The sequence below is a fragment of the Chlorocebus sabaeus genome, chromosome 15 (genome assembly GCF_047675955.1).
Source record: "Chlorocebus sabaeus isolate Y175 chromosome 15, mChlSab1.0.hap1, whole genome shotgun sequence".
Classification (NCBI taxonomy): Eukaryota; Metazoa; Chordata; class Mammalia; order Primates; family Cercopithecidae; genus Chlorocebus; species Chlorocebus sabaeus.
In genome coordinates, this window is record NC_132918.1 from 492,966 (window position 1) to 515,257 (window position 22,292).

Below are 22,292 nucleotides of genomic sequence, written 5' to 3' on the forward strand. Positions count from 1 at the left end.
TAGAGAAAGGAAGTCATAAATGGAGGGAAGGCCTTATGATCAGGGGAAGAAATGAGAGCTGTCATCTTGTTTATGTATTTTTTAATGTTTCATGTATTCTTTTATGTGTTTTCACTTTTATTTTCTTTCTTTAGCCTTTATACTTCACTATTGTATATAGGGTGTGATACTGTTGTAAACTTCATCATTTAGTCCATAAGTATCAGAATGTGGATGTGATATCAGTACAGAACCTGAAGAGGAATGGCCACCAACTAGACTTGGTGATGGATGGTTCTAGATTTGGAATTGGGTTGATGGATGTGGTAACTGATGACACATTGGATTGGCTTCCTTGGAGAGTGAAAATGTGAGTGCATCTTTGATTGTATAAAGGAACGTTGCAATATATTAAGTGGCAACACTTTTTTGAAATATAAACATTGGAAGCAACGGTTATATTGGTGTTGGGCAACGAAAGGGATAGCTTTGTGTTTGACATTTTTGTGGTTTTATTTTCTGCTGTCTATCATATGAGCCCTCGCTCTATGTGTGTGGAATTCCTCACTGTATGTGTCTTGGTTGTGGTGAGCAATGCTCCCACTATAGAAAATGAGGATAGTTACTCACTTTTGTAGTTAAAGTATGTGCATGTAACCTCAGTTTGACTAATCAGATAACATCTTGACTGCAACCTCATGAAACTCTAAGATACAACCAACCACCTAAACTGCTCCTGAATTTCTGAACTACAGAAACTGTGTGAAACAATAAATGTTTATTATTGTTTTAAGTGGCTAAGTTGTGGGATAATTTGCAATGCAACAATAGATAACTAATACACCTTCTCTTCTTCATGGGGAGTGGAAATGTCACAGCACCTTCACAACTCTCACAAGGATATTCTTACCATCACCCTCTTCAATCTACCATTTAATTCTTTGCCTTCTCTTGCAAGATTGCTAGGAGGCTTGTCCTGGCAGAATTCCTTCAACAATCTTTTTAAGCATTTTCTGTATGAAAAGATTGGTTTCTTTATTCAAAATGTAAGAAACCTTGACACCTATTATATTGTTTTCAGCTTTTAAGACTTCTGCCAAAACTCCTAGATAATATGAAAAGTTTAACATCCTTCTTTATTTTTGGCTCCCATTCTCATTTCTGTCCCTCATTATAAGTACAGTCATTCCTCAATATCTGTGAGGGATTTGTTCCAGGACTTCCTCTGATACCAAAATGTAAGTATGCTCAAGTCTCTGATATAAAATGGGATAGTGTTTGCATATAACCTACGCACATCCTCCGGTACACTTTAATTTTTTTATTTTTAAATTTATGGGTACAGAGTAGGTGTATATGTATTTATGTGGTACATGAGATACTTTGATAGAGGCATACAATGTGCAATAATCACATCAGTGTATATGGAGTATCTATTACCTGAAACATTCATATTTCTGTGTGTTACAAACATTCCAGTTGTACTCCCTTAGTTATTCTAAAACGTACAACAAATTATAACTGACTGTAATCACCTTCTTGTGCTATCAAATACTAGGTCTTATTCATTCTATCTAACTATATTTTTGTACCCATTAATGACACCCACTTCCCTCACCCCCACCACTACCCTTCACAGCTTTTAGTAACCATCATTTTACTCTATCTCCATGAGTTCAATTGTTTTAATTTTTAGTTCCCACAAATTGGTAATAACATGCAAGGTTTGTTTTTCCATGCCTGGCTTATTTCACTTAACATAACGTCCTCCAGTTCCATCCATGTTGTTGCAAATGACACTATCTCATTCCTTTTTGTAGTTGAATAGTACTCCATCATATACACGTGCCACATTTACTTTATCCATTTGTCTGTTGATGAACACTTAAGTTTATTCCAAATCTTGGCTAATGTTGAGTAGAGCTGCAATAAACACGAGAGTGCGGATATCTCTTCAATATACTGATTTCCTTTCTTTTGGGTATATACCTAGCAGTGGGATTGCTGGATCATATAGTAGTTCTGTTTTCAGTTTCTTGAGGGAACTTCTATACTGTTCTCCAGAGTGGCTGTACTAATTCACATTCCCACCAACAGTATATGAGGGTTCCCTTTTCTCCACATCCCCACTAGCATTTGTAATTGCCTGTCTTTTGGATAAAAGCCATTTAAACTGGGGTGAGATAATATAGTTTTGATATGCATTTCTTTGATGATCAGTGATGTTGGGCACCTTTTCATATACCTGTTTCCCATTCATATGTCTTCTTTTGAGAAATATCTATTCAGATATTTTGCCCATTTTTAATTGGATTATTAGATATTTTCTTACAGAGTTGTTTGTGCTTCTTATATATTCTGGTTATTAACCACTTGACAGATATTTTTACAGTTTACAAATATTTTTTCCCATTCTATGTGTTGTCTCTTCACTTTGTTGATTATTTCCTTTGCTGTGCAGAAGTTTTTTAACTGATGATCCCACTTATCCATTTTCTTTGATTGTCTGTGCTTTTGGGGTATTACTTAAGAAATCTGCTTGGCCAGGCGCGGTGGCTCATGCCTGTAATCTCAGCACTTTGGGAGGCTGAGGCAGGCGGATCACTTGAGGCCAGGAGTTTAAGATCAGCCTAGCCAACATGGCAAAACCCCATCTCTTCTAAAAATACATAAATTAGCCAGATGTGGTGGGGCATGCCTGTAATCCTAGCTACTTGGGGGGCCTGAGGCATGAGAATCTCTTGAACCTGGGAGGCAGAGGTTGCAGTGAGCTGATATTGTGCCATTGCACTCCAGCCTGGGCTACGGAGTGAGACTGTGTCTCTTTAAAAAAAAAAAAAAAAGAAATCTGCTGAATTCAGAAAGCTGACACAGGAGGATTGCTTAAGTCCAGGAGTTCTGAGCTATAATGCACTATGTCAATCAGGCATCTGCACTAAATTTGGCATCAATGTGGTGACCTCCTAGGAGCAGGGGACCAGACCACTTGGTTGCCGAAGGAGGAGTGGACTGGCCCAGGTCAGAAATGTAGCAAGCCAAAACTTCCATGTTGATCAGTACCAGGATCACACCTGTGAATAGCCACTGCACTTCAGCTGGAGCAACATAGTGAGATCCCATCTCTAAAAAAAGGAAAAAGAAAAAAATTTGCCCAGACTAATGTCCTGGAGAGTTTCCTCAATGTTTTCCTTTAGTTATTTCATAGTTTGAGGGCTTAGATTTAAGGCTTTAATCCATTTTGATTTGATTTTTATATACAGCAAGAGATAGGGGCCTAGATTCATTCTTTTGCATATGGACATCCAGTTTTCCCAGCACCATTTACTGAAGAGACTGTCCTTTCCCCAGTGCATGTAATTGGTGCCTTTGTCAAAAGTGAGTTCATTGTAGATGTGTGGATTTCTTTCTGGGTTCTCTATTCCATTCCCTTGGTCGGTGTATCTGTTTTTGTGCCAGTACCATGCTGTTTTGGTTACTATGGCTCTGTAATATAATTTGAAGTCAGGTAATGTGATTCCTTCAGTTTTGTTCTTTTTGCTTAGGATGGCTTTGGCTATTCTGGGCCTTTCATGGTTCCATATAAATTTTAGGATTTTTTTTTTATTTCTGTGAAGAATATTATTATTATTTTGGTAGGGATTGCATTGAGTCTGTAGATTGCTTTGGGTGATATGGACATTTTAACAATATTAATTCTTCCAATCCATGAACATGGAATATCTTTCTATTTTTTGTGTGTCCGCTTCAATTTCTTTTATCAACATTTTATACTTTTTATTGTAGAGATCTTTTACTTTTTTGATTAAGTTTATTCCTTGGTTTTTATTTGATTTGTTGTTATTGTAAATGGAATTACCTTCCTGATTTCGTTTTCAGATTGTTCACTATTGACATACAGGAATGCTACTGATTTTTTATGTTGATTTTATATCCTGCAACTCTACTGAATTTGTTTATCAGTTCTAATAGTTTTTTGATAGAGTCTTTAAGTTTTTCCCAATATGAGATCATATCTGCAAACAAGGATAATTTGACTTATTCCTTTCCAATTTGTATGCCTTTTATTTATTTCTCTTACTGAGTTGCTCTAGCTAGGACACTGACTACTATTAAAATGTTCAGTAACAGTAATGAAAGTGGACATCTTTGTTGTGTTCCAGATCTTAGAGGAAAGACTTTCAGTTCCTCTGCATTAGTCTGATACTGCCATGGGTCTGTTGTATATGGCTTTTGTTGAGATATGTTCCTTCTATGCCCAGTTCTTTGAGGATTTTTTTTTTTTTATCATGAAGGGATGTTGGATTTTATCAAATGCTTTCTCAGCATCAATTGAAATGATCATATGATTTTTGTCCTTTATTCTGTTATTATGTTGTATCACTTAAATTAATTCGTGTATATATATACAAATATATAATTTGTATATATAAGCCCGTCCTTGCATCTCTGGGCTGAATTCCACTTGGTCGTAATGCATGATCTTTTTAATGTGTTGATGAATTCTATTTGCTGGTATTTTGTTGCCTCCTGTATATTTTTTTTTGTTTGTTTTGTGTTTTGTTTGTTTGTTTTGTTTTGTTTTGTTTTCGAGATGGAGTCTCGTTCTGTCACCCAGGCTGGAATGCACTGGTGCAATCTCAGCTCACTGCAACCTTCGCTTCCTGGGTTCAAGCAATTCTCCTGCTTCAGCCTCCCAAGTAGCTGGGATTGCAGGTGCACACCACCATGCCCACTAATTTTTATATTTTTAGTAGAAATGGTGTTTCACTATGTTGGCCAGGCTGGTCTCAAACTCCTGACCTTGTGATCTGCCCACCTTGGCCTCCCAGAGTGCTGGGATTACAGGTGTGAGCCACTGTGCCCGGGCTATATTTTTAATTATCTCTAGATTACTCATACCCAATACAATGTAAATGCTATGTAAATAGTAGTTCTGCTATATTGTTTAGGCAGTAACAAGAAAAAACTCTGCATGTTCAGTACAGATGCGATTTTTTTCAAATATTTTTTATTTGCAGTTGCTCGAATCCACAGATGTGGAACCCATGGATATTGAGGGCCAGTTGTACTGTGATGTGTTCATATAATCTCTCAGATTCCCTGTGAATGCCTAATGATAGCAATGTGCCATGGCCTAAGGAATATTCTCAAGTCAATCTTACACACCTGAAGTTATTCACATGATACGGGTCAAGTCCTAGGTCAACCTTTGCCCTTTGAGAATCACATTATTTCTCCAAGCCCCTAAGGTCTTAACTAATCTGTAAAATAGTAATAACAATGCTTTTCTCACAAGGTACTTCTGAGGTATATTGTAGTTCTATTCTCTCTGAGTCTCAAATCTTCGTTTTAAGCATTTTTGTACAATAAAATATAGATTGTACGTGAAAAAAGTTTGACATCTGGAAAGAAACCTCACATGTATAATAAACAAAAATGTAGTAAATATAAAAAGTAAATAAGAGTTTTGGAAGGCTTCTGCTTCCAAATAAACCAGACTTGTTATTGTTAAATCATTCTCTGAAGTTTGATCTTTCTTCTGCCAATTACCTGAGTAAGTTAATTTAGTTTTTTCTTCTCTCTCTCTCTTCTTTTTTTTCCGAGATGCAGTCTCCTTCTGTTACCCAGGCTGGAGTGCAGTGGCGCAATCTCAGCTCACTGCAACCTCCACCTACCAGGTTCAAGCAATTCTCCTGCCTCAGCCTCTCCAGTAGCTGGGATTACAGGCACCCGCCACCTTGGCTTGCCTAATTTTTGTATTTTTAGTAGAGTCAGGGTTTTGTCATGTTGGCCAGGCTGGTCTCGAACTCCTGACCTCAAGTGATCTGCCCACCTCGGCCTCCCAAAGTGTTGGGATTGCAGGCATGAGCCACTGTGCCTGGCCAGTTTCTCTCATCTTCCGTTTCTTTATCTGTAAAATGGGAATGAAAATGGTACTCATCTCATATGGGTCTTCTGAATTCAAATGAGATGATCTTAGCATAGCACTTAGTATGCAGGAAATATTCAGTATATTTTAGATATTAATTTTAATGATCAGCTTGCCCAGGAAACATTGGCAAAGTGTTATAATTTCCTAGGGTCAACTGTCTCATAAGTTTTATGTAATACAGGCTCTATCACTTCTTAAAAGTTTTCAAGTCAGTTTGGAAGTTTTTCTTGCCTCCTCTCTTGCTTTTATAACCTGGAAAAGGTCTTGGGGAATGATAAAGCTTGTTTTTTCTTTTTTGTTGTTGTTGTTTTCAGATTGTCCTGGTGTTTCTGTTTCTGGTTCCATGTTCAATCCATTTGCTGAACACCATGTAAGTATCCAGTATGTCTTTCCACCATAACCCACAGTTGGCATCTTGTTTACCGGAGGGGAGAGGTGAATGTTTTCATGTTTTTTGTTTGTTTGTTCAAAAGGAATTAATATATTTTGAAGATATATTTTAAAACACAACATAATTAGAGCCTTTATTTATAACCACCACTGTGTGTTAGTGATTAATATATTAATTTGGATATTTTAAAGACAGACTTTTAAAAGAATAGAATAAGACTCATTTAAATAATGCAGAAATGCTAAATAAACTATTTTTTTTTTTTGAGCAACTGAGTTTATTTTATTGCCCTGCTCTGGACACAGACATCAATCTGTTTTAAACACATCAGTTCTAGAAGTATCTTTAGAAGTACAGGAGGAAATGAGCATGTAAGTGTCAGTCAGTATTCAGAGATTAATACACTCCTTTTGTATAACCTTTTTTGTTTGGTTTATTGTACTTTTTTTGTTTTTATGTTAGTAAAATGTACTTTTTCTAAGTTTTTCCTTCACTATAAAAATATCTATCAGTTAGTTAAAGCAGGATGCAAATGTGGTGGGAATTGTGACTTAGGAGGGATTGGCAAACTTTTTCTGTAAACTAAATGAAGTTTTTAATGCAAGGCTGTCACAGATATTAATCAGATTCATGGAGAAACTGAGAAGCTACATAATTTCTTCATAGCCCTTTAATAATCTTCTTTGAAGAAGTAAGGGTGTTATGATATATAATAGACTACAAGATCATAATTAAATAATTATGCAGAAGTAAAGCAAGATTATGTAAGTATACATAGAGATTCAGAATGTTTAAAATGTTCATGTCCAAAGTTGTGTACTATTTTTGTCCTGGCAGAAAGACCTCCGTTTTATCTTTCTTTTTCTTTTTCCTTCCTTTTTTTTTTTAAGACAAAATCTCGCTTTGTCACCCAGGCTGGAATACAGTGGTGCAATCTTGGCTCACTGTAACCTCTGCCTCCCAGGTTCAAGCTATTCTTCTGCCTAAGCCTCCCAGGTAGCTGGGATTACAGTCACACACCACCACGCCCAGCTAATTTTTGTATTTTTAGTAGAGATGGGGTTTCACCATGTTGGCCAGGCTGGTCTCCAACTTCTGACCTCAAGTGATCCTCCTGCTTTGGCCCGCCAAAGTGTTGGGATTATCGGTGAGCAAGAACCCCCGTGCCTGGCCAAGACCTCAGTTTTAAATACAGTCTTTACAATATCGTTTTCAAGTTGTAAGAAGTCATGGTGCTGAATGGCTCACTGTTCAACAGTTCACTTATTTCTGAACACACTGAGAAGAAAACATCCTTCAGTTCTTGTATCTCCTTCTGTCTATATATTTTACATCCCAATATTAGAGACACATAAACCAATCCATTTTCCATTTCAAAAATGCTTTGACCTCCATCTAGCTTTCCCACTGGAGGGCAGTAGAGAACCATCCAGGCCATCCCTAATCTGCACTAACTGGCTAATGTGACAAGTCAGACTTCAAAATACTTAACACTCCCCACTGATGAAAAGTCATAACCAAAGTATCTTTTCAGGAAACCTATTTTCTCCCATAAAAGTGCTATAATTGATCATGAAAATAAGTTAAAAGAAATAAAGCAAAATGTAAGTGTTTGTAAAGTATTAAGTGGGCAAAATAAAAACAATATAAAAACCATGTCACAAATGTGCTTTTTTTTTTTTTTTTTGTGGTAGGATTTTTGTCAGAAGCTGAACTGGCTGAGGCCTTCTTACAATACTAGTCTAAAAAAGTGCACTGGATGTAAATTTCACTCCATAAACTGATGTGTCAAATTGATGTCGCATTATTAAAAATAAAAATAATTTCAAGCTCTTGGCCAGCTAAAATGATGGAAAATGTAACTTCTGTTACTGTTAAGATTCTTCTGACACTCTAATTGACTATAAAGTCACTCATATATCCCAGGGGTTATATGCCTGGAAGCACCAACAATCGTCAGGCCACAGTGGTTAGGGCTGAGATGCTTTGGAGTATCAGAAATATGGTCCCTTGGAAGTGGGCGGGCCACTGATCTTTTCTGCCATTGGGACTGGAATTTTTTGTTAGGACCAGGAATCCCAGTGCCTAGGGCTCCACTTCCCTAAGACCTCTAGCCATCATGACCAGGTTCTGTCACCAGCTTAGATGTTTTCAGCAGTGGTCACAGGTCTGCCCTCTTTGCAGAGCTTCTCCTGCTTTCGCCCAGTCCTCTTCCTGTCTCCAAAGAGAATTGGTTTATCCCCACCGTGCCCCTCCCCACCTAGATTTATAGTTTTACCTCTTCAGTAAGCTTGAGCTTTCACTAAGGGCAAGATCAGAGATGATCTTTAAGCAGCTTCTGCTTTGTGCCCAGGAATATAAACCACTCCTGAGACCAGCAAGCACTGTGGGCTGGCAACCCTCAGCAGATGGTGGAAATGGAAGAAAAATTACACCAAAAACAAAATATACTCTAATGTCTGAACAAATCATCCTGCCACAGAAGCTGGAACTGAAGACAATTCTTTTCCTAGTAATCTTGTATAAACCACAGGCATTCTTTATGTCTCTAAGCACCTTCAAACTGCATTCAAAATTAGGGTTGTGAATCTGGAAATCTTTCTTTGCTAATTTGTTGTACATGAATGCCTGCAGAAGCCTTTGAATGGTAAATACTGTGGGAGGGGCAGTTGCCATGGTGACTGTCCAGTGGACCCTTTTTCTTATACTTCAATTAGATCTTCATTGCTGAACTGCTGTGAATGAGAAGGTAACAACTCAGTAACATCTGGAAGACAGGAGAAGATGTGAGAGATGCTGTTCCAAATGTAGCTACATTCTAAAAGCGGTGAGTTGTACTATGTTTGCCTTGAACCACCTCTTCATGGGTGCCCCTGCCCACTATGACCTTTCCCACTATGGGAAAATCTGTTTGGAACACACATGACAGTGGGACAGTGGGCCAATTTCCTTAATATTACAAGAAGTGTTTACAAGTTAATATGAAAAAATACCAAAAGCACAATAGGAAAAAATGGGCAAAGGATATGCACAGGCATCTCGTAGTAAAATAAAATAAGTGGTTTTAAATTGCATAAAAATATATTTAACCTCGTTTGTAATCAAGAAAATACATATTCAAATAGGATATAATTTTTTGCCTATTACATTGGAAAAGATTTAAAAGTTTAATAAGGTGCTGTGTTCAGAGGATGTGGAAAACCATCTTTTTTAACACTTAGATTGGGAGGGTAAATTGGTATAACCTCTTTAGAGAGTGACTTAGCTCCTTTTCTAGAAATTTATCCTACCAGTATACTAACAGTTGACTTAAAAACACAGGTAAAGGGATGTTTATTAAAGCATTGTTGAAGCAAATGACCATGACAGATGAAATGAATTAATTGATACATCCATAAAGATGCATCCAGACAGTTACTGATACTGCCACACATAGGCAGTTACTAATGATTTGAATATGACTTGTCCCCTATAAAACTCATGTTGCAATTTGATTCCCAATGTAATGATGTTGAAAAGTCATGGGACCTTTATGAAGTGTTTGGGTCATGAGGGCTTTGCCTTCATGAAGGGATTAATGCTGCTCTCATGGGACTGGGTTAGTTCTCCAGGGGGTCAGTGAGTTCTTGCTCTAACAGGACTGAATTAGTTACCAGGGGGTCAGTGAGTTCTTGCTCTAACGGGACTGAATTAGTTACCATGAGAGTGGATCGCTATAAAGCAAGGCCACCCCTCATGTTTTGTCTTTTTTGCACACTCTTGCTCTCTCGCCATGTGATGCCCTTTGCCAAGTTATGATGCACTACAAAGCCGTTACCCGAAGCTGTCATCATGCCCTTGGACTTCCCAGTCTCCAGAACTGTGAACCAAATCAACTTCCTTTATGAATTACCCAGTCCCAGGCATTGTGTTATAACAACAGAAAACAGGCCAAGACAGCAGTTAAAGAATGGTATGGCATAAGTGTTTATTGTCTCGGTTTGACCTGAGGTAGAAATATAATTAATATGAAATCTCAAATCGGTTTAAGATGGATCCTATGTGCCAACTGACAAATGAAATATCCTTGAGAACTGGTTACAAGCATCTAGAAGGTTTAAGGATATTAACGGTGTCAGAGCATGGGAAGAGGGATTAAAAGATTTCTTTGGAAAAAATCTGTGCTGTGAACTCCATCCCTTCTACCCCAAGGGGATGTATCCTGTGATCCCAAATATAATGAGGTAGATCTTCAGTGAGAGCATCTGAGAGCTTGGTAAGTGACCAGTTAGGTGGTCTGGGGTGTAACCTTCCCAGATCTAGAGGGCTAGAGATGGGCCAACTAGTTGCTTTGCTGGTAGAGCCACAAGAGTGCTAGTTAACAGACTGTACTCCCACAGTTTTTTATTTGGGAGGGGGTAAGGGTTTGGTGAGGGTTTTCTGTAGACTAGATGGATGTGTGGCAGATGGGAGAAAAATCGAGGCTGAACTGTATGAAGTCCAATCAAGAGGACCACCTGGGAGATGAGAAAGAAGGTCTTCCACTGTGAGAAATGTGTGGGTGCATCACCGTGACCCAGGGCCGAGAGGGATGCAGCCAGGCCAAGGAGCAGAATATGTCACCTCTTGAGGAGACTTGAAGCTGGGTCACAGAGCTGGGTCTCCCAGAAGTGCCCAAGAAAGCTCTAGAAGGTAAAATGCCAGCTTCAATCATCTGCTAGTTCCAGAGAAGCCACCAGCTAAGGAAGAACTGTCCTACCTCCTTACTTCTCAAACCCTTGCTTCAACCTTGGTAGCAAGGTCTGAAATAGCAGCTGTCAATGGGGGTAAACAGCCTCCCCAGTTGGGTTTGTGAGATGTTTTAAGGGATAGGGGCAGTGATAGTTTTAAGGGGCTAAACTTTCAGAAGCCGAGTGTTTATTCCTAAAGTTCATTTGTTTGAGAAATTTGCCCACAGCTGAGTGCCAATGCTGGTCCTTCTCTTCTTACCTACCCTTTCGAGCTCAGCTTCCAATTTACAAAAGAAAGGCATGTGTTCTGAATCTCACCATCATGCACTGACCCCTGGGCAACAAGCAGGGATTTTTGAAAAACTGGTGTCAACCTTGAGTAAATGAATGACCCCCAAAACCCAGTAACAATCCTTTTGCAAATCTCATGGTTTAATAAAATTGAAGGAGGATCTATCCTGCCAGATGAGGCCCTTTATGGTTGCCACTGGCTTTGCAAGCATGACTTAAGGAATAGACTTTATTGAGTAAAGGAAAACCCCCCAGGTCAAGGGGGGTTTTAAACAAGACAAGGATCTTCAGTGTTCCTCATTCTACCCATCTTTCCATGAGTTGTTTCTAGGGCCAGGGCTTCTGCTGGACGCATTTTTTTTTCTAGTGAAGTGACCCATTCCTAGAAGTGGCCTCCATGGGAGGAAGTGGCATCAGGCAGTCTTGGTTTGGAGCGCCAGCTGTTTTCAGAAGTTGCCTAGGAAAGTTAGCTCTCTGACCCCTGGGGGCTTTAGGGACATCTGGAGCAACAGACTCTCTCTTTGACCTAACACTAATCAGGCTCTTTTAAGCCCTGAAGACCCAGACCTTGGGCTCCGTCCTTGGCTTGCTTATTCTGCTTTCAGAAAGAATCCTGGTGAGTTAGTGTCATTAGAATCCCCCACCCTTGGTATCTGACCACCCTTGATATCTGATGAAATTCCTCAACCCCTCTCCCTCAGTATCTTACTGTCCTGGCTGCCTTCTGCTAGAAGCTGAGACAGTTTAGAATCCATCTTATTGCTGATGTTCCCTTTTAGTAATTTCCATCCACTGAGCCCACCCTGCACCTTGGCCATAATTTCCCACTTGTCTTTGTATTCAGAAGGGAGCCCATTATAAACTGCAATAGCTCCTGAATAAAATTTATCTTCACTGCTTTAACTTCTGTCTGGCTCTGGTTTTCTTTGACAGGGGTCTGCAGGATGTTAAAGGCCCCTCACCTGGGAGGAAACCATTGGTATCATGGGAAGTTGGACTTAAAGGTACTCATCATGATGGGAGAAGGGAGAGCCCCCATGACCCAGCGAGGTTGTAGTTCAGGTAATTCGTGGTGAGCAAATGAGTTGTTTAGAAGACACTTTTAAGTTATATCCCAAGTAGAGAACAGTGAACATGTCTTAAGTATAGAGCTTAATGAACTTTCAGAAAGTGAACCTTCACACATAAAAAAGAACCAGGATTATTTTAAAGATAAATATCTGCCTTGTATAATGACTTGTCAGCTGAGAAATCATTGCAGACAATCTCTAATGACAGATCAGAATGTGATATTTAAGGTTGAAAGGATTTTCTTCTATGTGTTTTTTTAAAGTTTTATTTTCGTTTCAATTGACACATAATGTAATAAAAATATGGAACACTTTGTGAATTCGCATGTTATTCTTGTGTAGGGGCCATGTTAACCTTCTCTGTATCATTCTAATTTTAATATATGTGCTGCTGAAGGAAGTACTCTTCTATGTACTTTTGTCCACAAGGTTTTTTAGAGCTTTAGGTATAAAAGGAGAAATAATAGCAATAGAACTACCAGAGGCGTTTGAGCCGCAGCAACTTCATCTTGAATTGGGGAGCGGTAAAATAAGGCTGAGACCTACCGGGCCGCACTCCCAGGAGGGTAAATTCTGTGTCACAGGATGAGACAGGAGGCTGGCACATCAGACAGGTCATAAAGTCCATGCTGATAAAACAGGCTGCGGTGATGAAGCCAGCCAAAACCCACCAAAACTAAGGTGGTGATGAAAGTGACCTCTGGTTGTCCTCACTGCTCATTACACACTAATTATAATGCATTAGCATGCTAGAAGACACTCTCACCAGCACCATGACAGTTTACAAATGCCGTGGCAATGCCAGGAAGTTACCCTATATGGTCTAAAAAGGGGAGGAACCCTTAATTCCAGGAATTTCCTATCCCTTTCCAGGAAAAAAAACTCATGAATAATCCACCCCTTGTTTAGCATATAATCAAGAAGTAACAATACTTATAGCCAGCTGAGCATCCTGTGCTGCTTCTCTGTCTATGGAGTAGCCATTCTTTTATTCCTTTACTTTCTTAATAAACTTGCTTTCACTTCACTCTATGGGCTCACTCCAAATCCTTCTTGTGTGAGATCAAGAACCCTCTCTGAGGGCACTATGACGTGCTGAGTACTTTGAACTAAAGGACACTGGAAGGTCTCAGAAGCAGCCTCAGAACCAAGGTCTCTCTGACCTCCTGCCCTCCTGTCTCCCACCCCTCCTTCTCTCCTGAAATAAGTCAGGAGCAAGAATTCCTCTTCCCCAAGGGTGAAGGGGGGCTCTTAGAAGCTAGAACTCCCTTTACCCAAAGCAAGCTATTACTCCAAAGTTCCTCCAACCTTTCTGTCTAAGAGCTCGTGCAGAGGCCAGGGGGTTCCACTTGGCACTTTGAGGGTTTGCTGAAAAACCAACTTGGAAAAGGTAGACTAACTGGAGAAAAGGCATATACATTTATGTAATATGTATATACAGGAGCCTTCAGAAGGAAGACCCAAAGATACAGGGGAAATGGTCCATTTTCATGCTTACGTTCAAAAAAGTATGGACAGCCATGTAGAAATGTGATTAGGCAGAAGGGTGTGATCTAATGCTAATAGACTAAATGGGGAAATCCAGCAAGGCCTGTCTGTCCCTCTCTGAGCCTGCATTCCTTCCTTCTGGGTATGGGGCAGGACGCTTTCTGAAATGGGAGTCTTATGACTTACAGTCAAACAAGGAAGATCAGATAACTTTTTTTTTTATGGCCAGTTTTACACAGAAAGGTAGAGGAAAAGTTGGAGTATTGTGTTCAGGTTTCATGGCTGGCTTTAGGGGAAAGGGGCTCTGGTTTCTGTGACCTGCCTTGGGGAAGAGGGATTCTAGTTTGTATGACTAGTCTCAGGGGAGAAACTTTTGTTCCTAAGGCTGCTTCTGAGGCCTTCATTTTGGGGTACTGTTTTCTGAGCCCCAACACTGGTTATAAAGATGTTCTCTGATCTGCCCTTGCCTGATAGTAGGTCATAAGACCTTACCTCATTCCAAAGGGTCCTGCCCCATACCCAGGAGGAATAAGTGCTACAACAGAGAGGCCAAGAAGATTCTGAGCAGACAGGCCTTTCTGGGCTTCCCCACTCTATCTATTACTATTAGGTCATACCCTTTTGTCTAATCACATTTCTACATGGCTATCCATGTTTCATCGAACCTAAGCATAAAAACAAACTATTTTCCCTGGGTCCTTGGGTCTTCATTTCTGAAGCATTCTGGGTCATGTAAAACTGTGATTAAATGAATCTGTATGCTCTTCTCTTGTTAACCTGTCTTTTGTTATAGGAGTTTCTGCAGTGACACTTGTGATGGGGAGGAAAGGTATCACACCTTTCTGTCCCTACAGTTTATATACATAGTCAATACTCCTCCATGGAGACAGAAAAAACTGGTGATTGGGAAGGAGGACTGAAAGTTGGGGATCTTGGCCAGGCATGGTGGCTCATGCCTGTAATCGCAGAACTCTGGGAGACTGAGGTGGGTGGATCACCTGAGGTCAGGAGTTTGAGACCAGCCTGGCCAACATGGTGAAACCCTGCCTCTACTAAAAATACAAAAATTTCCCAGGCGTGGTGGCAGATGCCTGTAGTCCCAGCTACTCGAGAGGCTGAGGCAGGAGAATTGCTTGAACCCGGGAGGCAGAGGTTGCAGTGAGCTGAGATCCTGCCACTGCACTCCAGCCTGGATGACAGAGCAAGACTCCATCTCAAAAAAAAAAAAAAAAAAAAAAAGGAAAGTTGGGGATCTGAGGTGAAAGGCAAGTCTATTTTTCATCATCTACCTTCATATTCTGCTTGATTTTTTTCTTTGCTTTTGCCATAAGCATATATTATTTTTAAAGAAAAAAGGGTATCTTTTACAAACCTACTGTGACAAATAATAAAGCAATAAAAGATATAAAGGAAGCATTGCAGAAAATACAAGGAGAAATGAATAGAAATATAAAAGTCATGGGAGGAGAACCCTCAAAAAACCCCTTTCAAGTTTTAACAATTGAGCAGACAAAAAATAAGTAAGGGTATGAATAGCAGTTCTCAATATAGGCTGTATATGAAGAACAATTTAGAAGTTTCTTTTAAAATGCTTTTTTGTTATGGAAACTTCAAACATATGCAAAAGTAATAGACTAACCAAATGAGCCTACATGGTCCACCACCCAACATCAACCATTATCAATTCATGGCCAACTGCATCCCCATCCACTTTCCCCCTTTCCAAATTATACTGAAGCAAATCGCAGAAATCATATTGCTTAATCTATAAATATTTCCTCCAGTCAGTATCTCTAACATGTAAGGACTCGTTTTAAAAAGCATAACCACAATACGTTTATCACTTTTTAAAAATTAAAAATTTGTAAGTGTAGTATCATTATCACACTTAAAAATAACAGTAATTCCTTAACTTCATCAAAAATGTAGTGTTAAAGTTTCCAATTGTTGCACAAATGCCATTATTAAAAAGCTATGTTTATTTTATTTTAGTTTATTTCATTTTAGTTTTTTGAGACAGGGTTTTGCTCTGTCACCCAGGCTGGAGTGCAATGGCATGATCAGGGCTCACTGCAACCTCTGCATCCTGGGCTCAAAATCTTTTTGCCTCAGCCTCCCAAGTAGCTGGGACTACAGGCATGCACCACCGTGCCTGGCCTATTGTTGTATTTTTCTTGTAGGGACAGGGTTTTGCCATATTGCCCAGGCTGGTCTCAAACTCCTGGAATCAAGCAATCCACCAGCCTTGTTTCCCAAAGTGCTGGGATTATACATGTGAACCACTGCCCCTGGCGAGAAAAGCTGTGTTTAACTCAGGATCTGAGTAAGGTCTATACATTTTGATTAGTTGATGTGTCTCACAAGTCTCTTATTGTAATCTATACCTAGGAAGTGTCAACTGAAGAAAGACAAAGTTCATAAATGTGGGAAGGAAAGCTTTATGTCTCATAAAGGGTTGCAGCCTGCAGGATGGCCATTCTGACAGACTGGGAAGCACAGCCTCCAGTAAGAAGCCAGAAACAGACACTTCACGGTAGGGGCAAAGGGAGCAGAAATTTATGCGGAGCACAGTGGCGAAATATACATATTTATTAAGCTACAGGAAGAGTCATGAATATTTATGAAAGGAGAAACATGTGCATGCACAATTGAGCTTCATGCCTCTCCATGAGTCCCAGGGACAAAACATAGCAAAGTTAGCATGATCTGAGGGCAGAGTTTTTGGCCCTCTGATATCAAAAGGTGAAGCAGAGGACACATAAACCCTTACTGTGCCTTCTCCTTAGACTGGCCAGAACTATTTCAGTGGTGATCTCTTATCAGGCAAAAAAGGAGGGACTGCCTTAGGCACTTGGTTGATTGATATCTGTGGTGGAGTCTTTTGAAAGGGCTGGTTTCTGCTAAGCCCTGAGGGAAGAAAGCCTAATCATGCTTAGTCAGGGAGGGGGTATAACAAGGTGTGTCTGACCCCCCATCCCATCATAGCCAAGAACTCAGCTTTCAAGGTTATGCTGGGGGCTCCTTGGCCAAGCGGTCAGTTGAGGGGCTTAGAATTTTATTTTTAGTTTACAGAAGCTTCTAGAAAATTTTGTTGTTCAGGCTCCATCCAGACAACATAGAATTTTACCTGAGTCCTATGATTGTGGAAAAAAGAAACAGCTAAGAATCCTTCCTATGCCCACCCATTTTGTGTTCTGGAAAAGGCCCATTGCGAAGGACCATGTTTTCCCATATGACTTAGGTGGGACTCAGAACAAATGCCTGTTAACCAAACTTTGGTTAAGATTCTCTCCTTCACTCAGGTCCCCACAACATCTTCTTAGCAGCCCCTCAAGAATAGGCTGGCCTCAGAGCAAACCATTCTCTGATCTGTTATTCCATCAGGCCACCTTTTCATCCCAGGTCATCACACCAGGGTCTTTCTTGTCTTGTTTACTTCTCTCTATAAAAGAAATCCCTTTTTGGCCTTGAGAACTGTCAAAATCATTAATAGGGAGGCCATTAGGCTAATACAGCTCCAGCACCTTGAGTTCCTAAGCAAACTAAAACCCAACTCAATGTAAACAATAAAGCAAAACTTAAGCTTAACCAATCAGAAACTGCCAACTAACCTCTAACTAGAGAATTTACCAATCAGAAATGACCAACTAACCTCTAACTAGGGATTTTCCTTTTCAACCAAGCAAATATTTAATTTGCCTTACTTCTATGAACACCTTTAAAAAGTTTCCCCTTACTTTCCTGGTGGAACGCTAAACCGCTTGTGGTCTGGTACTGCCCCATGCATAAATAGCTGAATGCTCAAATAAACTTATTAAAATTTTAATGTGCATAAGCTTTTTTTTTTTTTTTTTTAACAGATCTTATGGTCAGAAGGTTCTCCCTGTTGTAATAGCTCTTCTCTCACTATTGCAATAGTTCCTCCCACTCCCCTTTGCAATATATTTTTTTTTAATAAAGTCTTTCATCACTAAGTCTGGATTTGTTTTTTATTTCACAATTCCCAGAAATTTTGATGCATTCTCCAGTTGATTATAATATGAAATGAGAATTGAGAGCCACTGCTTAGAGGATGTGAACAACGCATTTACTAGGACAACCTAATACATACACATATCTGCGTTAGTGTGTGTTCCTCCAGAAAGGAGATTTAGGAGGTAATCTCAAGAAGCTCAAGAGAAAGAGCAGGAACTGTGAGACAGGAAGGGGAAAAGCCCATCCAGGGTGCATAAAAAATGAGTAGGTTTCTTCTGTGGGTGACTGAAGCTCAATCTTTCTGGGGATTCTAGGAAGAATATATAGAACACACCTTAGATTTTCTCTCTCAAGGGACAGCAAAGCTGGGGTTTGTATCCTGTTTTTCCTGTTCCTCACTGATTGAGAATTGTCTGACAGTTTCAAATCTCAAACACTGCTGGACTGTCCCTGGAGCAACTTTAGGTAGACAAGCAGAGAAATGTACAGGTTCTTGAGGGGAACTGTCCCGTCGGCACATTGTCCAATGCAGCTTCAGGCAAACTCTGAGGGGAGCCAAAGGAATATGGAGTTGGAGGTCAGTAACATCTGTTGCAACATTGAACTTCACACCTATTGAGAATATCCTTTTAAATTCTTTCAATTATCAGTGAATATCAAAATTTGACCACAAAGAAGTCTCTACATTTTCCCAAATAGAAACTTTAACTAAGATTTGTTGAATGCTTACTATGCGCTAAGGCTTCCCAGGTATTTATTATCTTTATTTAACTCTTGGGGCAACCATTTGAGATCGGTATTGTTGTCATCTCCATTGTACAAATGAAGAAATTCAGCCTTAGGTTAAATAATTTGCCCAAGAACATATAGTCAGAAAAAGACAGAGCAGGGATGTAAACCCCAGCCTTCTGACTCAAGCATTCAAACTGTTAACCACTATGAGGTATGCTTCACCAAAGCCTTTACTCATAATGTGGAAAAACAGGAAGTTTATAATAACAATGGTACAAAATGATCAAACAATATGCCAACCATTTGGAGATTTAAAAAATTTATCTGATGAGACAATGAAAGCAATGATAAGAAACACCCTATAAAGTAAAACGTATGGGTTATGGTTAAAATTGTGATAAAAGGGAATATCACTATAAATATGAAAGAGTGACATATGAATTAAACATTCTACTCAAAAGGTTATGAAAAGAATAAAGCTTTGGAAATGGAAGTGAGGGATTCATAAAAATGACAGCAGAGTAGATTTTCATTTCAGGTAAAGATGGAATAACAGAAACTGGATTGATCTTCCTGCTGAAACAACGAAAAAGTAGACAAAACATGTGAAACTGTAACTGCTCAATGGACTCTTCCTACCCACTGCACAAACAAAATCAATTCCTGGAGACCATGGCATTGCAGTAAAGAAAGAGTTTAATTGATGTAAGGCTGGCCACATCACACAGGAGACAGAGTTATTACTCAAGTCAGTCTTGCTGAAGGCTCACAGGTTCGGGGTTTTTCAAAGGTAGTTTGGGGAAAGGAGTAGGAGTGCTCATTGGTGATTGGTTGGAGGTGCAATCAAAAGGGCGTGGGAAATGATTCTCCTGAGCGCTGAGTCACTTCTAGGTGGGGTCACAGGAGTGGTTGGTGGGTCCAGGCAGAGCCATCCATTATTGGACATGCAAAAAAACTGAGAAGATATCTCAAAAGGCCAATCTTAGGTTCTATAATATTAATGTTATCTGCAGGAATAATTGGGGAAGTTGCATATCTTGTGACCTCCAGAATAATGGCTGTCAATTGTCTATGTCTACACCTTAGCAGAATTTAGGCTCCTCTATCCTCCTAGCCTGGTGGTCTCTCATTAGCGTTACAAAGGTGGTTGAGTTTGGGGGAAGGGCTATTATCATGTAAACTATAAACTATATTTCTCCCAAAGTTAGCTTATTTAAACCCAGGAGGGCAGCTTGAAGGCTAAAGGCAAGAGAAGTTGGCTAGATCAGATCTCCCCTACTGCCATAATTTTATCACTGTTACGTAATTTTTATAAACGCAGTTTCAAAACAATGATTTTTTTTTAAGACACTCGACATCAAACAACAAAAGACAGATTCCTTCACAGGAAACAAAGGAGGTGAACCCTATCTTGAGAGAGTTTCCAGTTCTTGGAACAGAAAGGGGAACCCAGCAGAGTACAGTACTTTTCTTGAGTTGAGGAGAAGGAGCTGACAGTCTGAAGGAGAATAAAAGCATCTGGAGTTTTCAGGACAGACTACCAACAAGCAAAGAATTGCACACAGAAAGAAACCCGGAGATCTGTAGAGAGTTCTTTTCTAGTATTTGGCAGAGTACACACAGTGCACATGCACGTGTGTGTGAGGAGCCAACCTGAGGTCAGGAAAATAAGTTTTCCAAAAAGATTAGAAGTAGCAGTGCCCAGGGTTCACAAAAAGCCAGGAATAGTGGCCCAATCTCACCAGCCAGGGCACTGGGTAGTCCCTGTGAAAGAGTCTTGCCTTAATAATGGGAAATTATGAATGAATCCTGTTGCAGTTCTACCTAACAAATCTTTAAGACCTAAAAGAAACAAACTCTTTCCAAACAACTTAATAGTGTTCCAGAACAAAATTTAAGAATATTTATAGGAATACAAAAATACCCACATCTAACAAGTAAATTTCACTATATCTGCCATCCAACAAAAATTGCCAGGCATGCAAAGAAGTAAGAAAATACGACCTATATTAAGGAGATAAATTGTTCAATCGAAACCATGCAGAACTGACACAGATATTATAATTAGTAGGACATTAAAACAGTTGTAACTATATGCATATGTTCACAAAGTTGAGTAGAGATATAAAAGATGTAAAAGAAAAAAGACATAAAACTTTTAAATGAAAACTATAATAAAAGTGAACTGTAGGACAACTTCAAACAATACAGTTGGAGCTTCCAAAACAGAGGAAAGAGAGAGAGAGAGAGAGAAAAAAAAATACTTGAAAAAATAATGGTTGAAATTTTCCCAAATTTGATGGAACTATAAATCTATAGATCCAAGAACCTCAGAAAATACTCAAGTACATAAACATAAAGAAAACAACGCTAAGGTGCATCATAAAACTGGTGATACAGAGAAGCTCTTAAAAGCAGCCAGAGAGAATAAAAGGCATTACAGAAAAGCAAGGATGAGGACGACTTTAGATTTCTCATTCAACACAATGTGAGTGAGAAAATAGTTATCTTGGTCAGCTTGGGCTGCTATAACAAATTACCATAGACTAGGTGATATAAACAACAAACATTCATTTTTCACGGTTCTAGAGACTGGAAAGTTCAAGAGCAAGATGCAGGCAGACTTGACGTCTGATGAGAGCTCACTTTCTGGTTTGCAGAAGGCCATCTTTTTTATTGTGTTCTCACATGGCAGAGAGCAGAGAGAGAAAAGGCAAGCTCTCTTGTGTATTTTTATAAGAACACTAATTTCATTCCTGAGGGCGCCACTCTCATGATATAATTACCTCCCAAAAGCCCCATGTCCCAATATCATCAACACTGGGTGTTAGGATTTCAACATATGAATGTGAGGGGAACATAGTTCATAGCACTAGTGAAGCAACATTTTTAAAGTGCTAAAATAAAAATACCATCAACCTATAATTTTATAACCAATAAAATTATCTTTTAAAAATGAAGGCTGGCTGGGCGCAGTGGCTCACACCTGTAATCCCAGCACTTTGAAAGGCTGAAATGGGCAGATCACCTGAGGTCAGGAGTTTGAGACCAGCCTGGCCACCATGGTGAAACCCTGTCTCTACCAAAAAATACAGAAATTAGCCTGGCATGTTGGTGGGCTCCTGTAATCCCAGCTACTCGGGGGGTTGAGGCAGAAGAATTGTTTGAACCCAGGAGGCGGAAGTTGCTGTGAGCTAAGATCATACCACTGCACTCCAGCCTGGGTGACAGAGTGAGACTCCATCTCAAAAAATAAAGAAATAAAGTTAAATAAATAAAAATGAAAGCAAAATAAATATGCTCCAAACTTAACAAAGGCTGAAAACATTTATCACTACTACATGATGCACTATAAGAACTATTAAAGGATGTCTTTCAGGCCACAGGAAAATGATGCCAGATGGAAATATGGATCTACACAAAGGAATAAACATCAGAAATTGAATTTCAGTGCCTTAGTTTGTATACACATGCTTGAGTCGACAGGGTGTTTCAGGCAATACCTCATACTTGCAACTTTCTCTGGGGGATTACCCCTGAACAACTGAAACCATTTTACCCCAGATACCTGAGAATTTTACTGCCTTCCCTACCCTGGCAGCCTATGGCCAATGACTACCTGCGATAGGGGTGCTAAAGCCCCTTTCCTAGCCTCAAGGTGGGACCATTTCTGTGGCACAATTTGTACTTCGAAGTTCTCTGTGGGATCAGGTGAAGCTAGACTT

At 39.6% G+C, this 22,292-nt stretch overlaps 1 protein-coding gene and 1 non-coding gene across 3 annotated transcripts in view; one reads left to right on the forward strand and one right to left on the reverse strand.

The window, feature by feature from the left end:
* SCN11A (sodium voltage-gated channel alpha subunit 11) overlaps positions 1-22,292 on the forward strand; it is a 210,005-nt gene that overhangs the window by 14,159 nt on the left and 173,554 nt on the right. The window contains exons 2-3 of one of the 2 annotated variants that reach the window (XR_012095532.1): positions 6,226-6,281; positions 9,020-10,632. The gene's annotated coding sequence lies outside the window, so the exon portion shown is untranslated. Of the gene's footprint in view, positions 1-6,225; positions 6,347-9,019; positions 10,633-22,292 lie in introns of those variants that run through there. The other variant, XM_037988429.2, reaches the window with a different exon arrangement.
* Positions 12,670-12,776, reverse strand: LOC119620756 (U6 spliceosomal RNA). The gene has a single exon (XR_005237308.1). It is a non-coding gene; the product is annotated as a U6 spliceosomal RNA (small nuclear RNA).